Raw genomic sequence first — 5,000 nt, forward strand, 5'->3', positions numbered from 1 at the left:
TCTCTCTATCTCTCTCTCTTTCTCTGCCTCTATTTCTCTCTATTTCTCTCTCTTTCTCTGCCTCTCTCTCTCTCTCTCTTTCTCTCTTTCTCTGCCTCTCTCTCTCCCTCTCTCTCTCTCTGCCTCTCTTTCTCTCTCTGGCTCTATTTCTCTCTTTCTCTCTCATTCTCTGCCCCTCTCTTACTCTTTCTCTGTCTCTATTTCTCTCTCTCTCTCTTTCTCTGCCTCTATTTCTCTCTCTCTTTCTCTGCCTCTATTTCTCTCTATCTCTCTCTTTCTCTGCCTCTATTTCTCTCTCTCTCTCTTTCTCTGCCTCTATTTCTCTCTCTCTCTCTTTCTTTGCCTCTATTTCTCTCTCTCTCTCTTTCTCTGCCTCTATTTCTCTCCCTCTCTCTCTGCCTCTCTTTCTCTGCCTCTATTTATCTCTCTCTCTCTGCCTCTATTTCTCTCCCTCTCTTTCTCTGCCTCTATTTCTCTCTCTCTCTCTCTGCCTCTATTTCTCTCTCTCTCTCTCTTTCTCTCTTTCTCTCTTTCTCTGCCTCTCTCTCTCTTTCTTTCTCTCTCTCTCTCTTTCTCTCTTTCTCTGCCTCTCTCTCTCCCTCTCTCTCTCTCTGCCTCTCTTTCTCTCTCTGGCTCTATTTCTCTCTTTCTCTCTCTTTCTCTGCCCCTCTCTTACTCTTTCTCTGTCTCTATTTCTCTCTCTCTCTCTTTCTCTGCCTCTATTTCTCTCTCTCTTTCTCTGCCTCTATTTCTCTCTATCTCTCTCTTTCTCTGCCTCTATTTCTCTCTCTCTCTCTTTCTCTGCCTCTATTTCTCTCTCTCTCTCTCTCTCTCTCTCTTTCTTTGCCTCTATTTCTCTCTCTCTCTCTTTCTCTGCCTCTATTTCTCTCCCTCTCTCTCTGCCTCTCTTTCTCTGCCTCTATTTATCTCTCTCTCTCTGCCTCTATTTATCTCCCTCTCTTTCTCTGCCTCTATTTCTCTCTCTCTCTCTCTGCCTCTATTTCTCTCTCTCTCTCTGCCTCTATTTCTCTCTCTCTCTCTGCCTCTATTTCTCTCTCTCTCTCTGCCTCTCTATCTCTCTCTCTTTCTCTGCCTCTATTTCTCTCTTTCTCTGCCTCTATTTCTCTCTATCTCTCTCTCTTTCTCTGCCTCTATTTCTCTCTCTCTCTCTCTACCTCTATTTCTCTCTTTCTCTGCCTCTATTTCTCTCTATCTCTCTCTCTTTCTCTGCCTCTATTTCTCTCTCTCTCTCTCTCTGCCTCTATTTCTCTCTCTCTCTCTGCCTCTATTTCTCTCTCTCTCTCTGCCTCTATTTCTCTCTCTCTCTCTGCCTCTCTATCTCTCTCTCTTTCTCTGCCTCTATTTCTCTCTTTCTCTGCCTCTATTTCTCTCTATCTCTCTCTCTTTCTCTGCCTCTTTTTCTCTCTCTCTCTCCCTCTATGCCTCTATTTCTCTCTCTCTCTCTCTCTATGCCTCTATTTCTCGCTCTCTCCCTCTATGCCTCTTGTTCTCTCTCTCTCTTTCTATGCCTCTATTTCTCTCTCTCTCTCTCTCTCTCTGCCTCTATTTCTCTCTCTTTCTCTGCCTCTATTTCTCTCTTTCTCTGCCTCTATTTCTCTCTATCTCTCTCTCTTTCTCTGCCTCTATTTCTCTCTATTTCTCTCTATTTCTCTATTTCTCTTTCTCTCTCTCTCTCTCTCTCTCTCTCTCTCTCTCTCTTTTCTCTGCCTCTATTTCTCTCTCTCTCTCTTTCTCTGCCTCTATTTCTCTCTCTCTCTCTCTTTCTCTGCCTCTATTTCTCTCTCTCTCTGTCTTTCTCTGCCTCTTTCTCTCTCTCTTGCTCTCTGTCTCTCTCACTTTCTCTTTCAATGCCTCTATTTCTCTCTCTCTCTCTTTCTCTGCCTCCATTTCTCTCTCTCTGTCTCTTTCTCTGCCTCCATTTCTCTCTCTCTCTGTCTTTCTCTGCCTCTATTTCTCGCTCTGTCTCTCTGTCTTTCTCTGCCTCTATTTCTCTCTATCTCTATCTCTCTCTCTTGCTCTGCCTCTATTTCTCCCTCTCTCTCTCTCTCTCTCTTTCTCTGCCTCTATTTCTCTCTATCTCTCTCTTTCTCTGCCTCTATTTCTCTCTCTCTCTGTCTCTCTCTCTCTTTCTCTCTTTCTCTCTCTCTCTCTCTTTTCTCTCTTTCTCTCTCTCTCTCTCTTTCTCTCTCTCTGCCTCTCTCTCTCTTTCTTTCTCTCTCTCTCTTTCTCTGCCTCTATTTCTCTCTTTCTCTCTCTCTCTCTCTTTCTTTGCCTCTCTCTCTCTCTCTCTGCCTCTATTTCTCTCTCTCTCTCTCTTTCTCTCTTTCTCTCTTTCTCTGCCTCTCTCTCTCTTTCTTTCTCTCTCTCTCTCTCTTTCTCTCTTTCTCTGCCTCTCTCTCTCCCTCTCTCTCTCTCTGCCTCTCTTTCTCTCTATGCCTCTATTTCTCTCTCTCCCTCTATGCCTCTTGTTCTCTCTCTCTCTTTCTCTGCCTCTATTTCTCTCTCTCTCTGTCTTTCTCTGCCTCTTTCTATCTCTCTTTCTCTCTGTCTCTCTCACTTTCTCTTTCAATGCCTCTATTTCTCTCTCTCTCTCTCTTTCTCTGCCTCCATTTCTCTCTCTCTCTGTCTTTCTCTGCCTCCATTTCTCTCTCTCTGTCTCTTTCTCTGCCTCCATTTCTCTCTCTCTCTGTCTTTCTCTGCCTCTATTTCTCGCTCTGTCTCTCTGTCTTTCTCTGCCTCTATCTCTCTCTCTTGCTCTGCCTCTATTTCTCACTCTCTCTCTCTCTCTCTTTCTCTGCCTCTATTTCTCTCTATCTCTCTCTCTCTCTGTCTCTCTCTCTCTTTCTCTCTTTCTCTCTCTCTCTCTCTTTCTCTCTTTCTCTCTCTCTCTCTCTTTCTCTCTCTCTGCCTCTCTCTCTCTTTCTTTCTCTCTCTCTCTCTTTCTCTGCCTCTATTTCTCTCTTTCTCTCTCTCTCTCTCTTTCTTTGCCTCTATTTCTCTCTCTCTCTCTCTCTCTCTCTCTGCCTCTATTTCTCTCTCTCTCTCTCTTTCTCTCTTTCTCTCTTTCTCTGCCTCTCTCTCTCTTTCTTTCTCTCTCTCTCTCTTTCTCTCTTTCTCTGCCTCTCTCTCTCCCCCTCTCTCTCTCTGCCTCTCTTTCTCTCTCTGGCTCTATTTCTCTCTTTCTCTCTCATTCTCTGCCCCTCTCTTACTCTTTCTCTGTCTCTATTTCTCTCTCTCTCTCTTTCTCTGCCTCTATTTCTCTCTATCTCTCTCTTTCTCTGCCTCTATTTCTCTCTCTCTCTCTTTCTCTGCCTCTATTTCTCTCTCTCTCTCTCTCTTTCTTTGCCTCTATTTCTCTCTCTCTCTCTTTCTCTGCCTCTATTTCTCTCCCTCTCTCTCTGCCTCTCTTTCTCTGCCTCTATTTATCTCTCTCTCTCTGCCTCTATTTCTCTCCCTCTCTTTCTCTGCCTCTATTTCTCTCTCTCTCTCTCTGCCTCTATTTCTCTCTCTCTCTCTGCCTCTATTTCTCTCTCTCTCTCTGCCTCTATTTCTCTCTCTCTCTGCCTCTCTATCTCTCTCTCTTTCTCTGCCTCTATTTCTCTCTCTCTCTCTCTCTCTTTCTCTGCCTCTATTTCTCTCTCTCTCTCTCTTTCTCTGCCTCTATTTCTCTCTCTCTCTCTGCCTCTCTTTCTCTGCCTCTATTTCTCTCTCTCTCTCTGCCTCTATTTCTCTCTCTCTCTCTGCCTCTATTTCTCTCTCTCTCTCTCTGCGTCTATTTCAAATTCAAGCTGCTTTATTGGCATGAAAAACATTGTGTCAATATTGCCAAAGCAACAATGTATACAATATACATTGTAACAAAATTGTAAATGATAGCAAATAATAATATAAAATGGTAGTAAATAATAATACAAAAATAAATACAATAAAATGGTAACAGTCTACAGTAAACATTAATAATTATAGTAATAACAATAATAGTAATAATAAGTAAGTTACTGTTTACTATGCAGATGTAATTATTCAGTGTCCCTCAGGCTATGGCAGGAAAATACATATTTGGCTGCAAGAGGAGCCATTGCTCCTTCGCCCATGAGTATTCTTAGTTTTTCCTCTGGGTTCAATTTGTAAAAATGTGGAATATATGTAGTCATTTCTGTGAATAATGAATCTCTTTGTGAGGAATATTTATCACAGTAAAGGAGAAAGTGCATCTCTGTCTCTACCTCCCCTGTCATGCAGTGACCACATACACGCTCCTCTTTGGGTAGCCATGTCTTTTTATGCCTGCCGGTTTCTATTGCCAATCGGTGGTCACTCAGCCTGTACTTGGTAAGGATCTGTCTCTGCTTCGTATCTCTGACAGAGTAGAGATAATCAGCCAATTCATATTCTCTGTTTAGGGTCAGATAGCAATTTAGTCGGCTTTGGGATTTTGTTTCGTTTTTCCAGTATTGTAAGTATGATTCCTTTGATTGGTTCATGATTTTGTTTATTGGAATTCTTTCTTTTGAAGCAGTGCTGGTGTCAGCTTGGTTGGTGAGGTCCAACACCAGCTGACTGAGAGGGCTCGTTTCTGGGCTCAGCTCTTGGGCTTGAAGTGCTTTAAATTGCAGACTCGAATTTGGACTTGAATTTAGATGTAGCCAAAATTTTAATGATCTTTTCTGTATTTTCATTATTACTGGAAAACGGCCCAATTCTGCCCTACATGCATTAGTTGGTGTATTTCTCTGGACTTGTAGAATTTTCCGACAGAATTCTGCATGTAGGGTTTCAATTGGATGTTTGTCCCACATTTTAAAATCCAGTTTATTGAGTGGCCCCCAAACCTCACTTCCATAAAGTGCTATTGGTAGGATTACACTGTCAAATATTTTAGTCCAAATTCTAATTGGGATGTTGATTTTGAATAATTTCATTTTTATTGCATACATTGCTCTGCGGGCTTTTTCTTTGAGTGCATTCACTGCCATATT

The sequence above is a fragment of the Oncorhynchus clarkii genome, chromosome 23 (genome assembly GCF_045791955.1).
Source record: "Oncorhynchus clarkii lewisi isolate Uvic-CL-2024 chromosome 23, UVic_Ocla_1.0, whole genome shotgun sequence".
Classification (NCBI taxonomy): domain Eukaryota; kingdom Metazoa; phylum Chordata; class Actinopteri; order Salmoniformes; family Salmonidae; genus Oncorhynchus; species Oncorhynchus clarkii.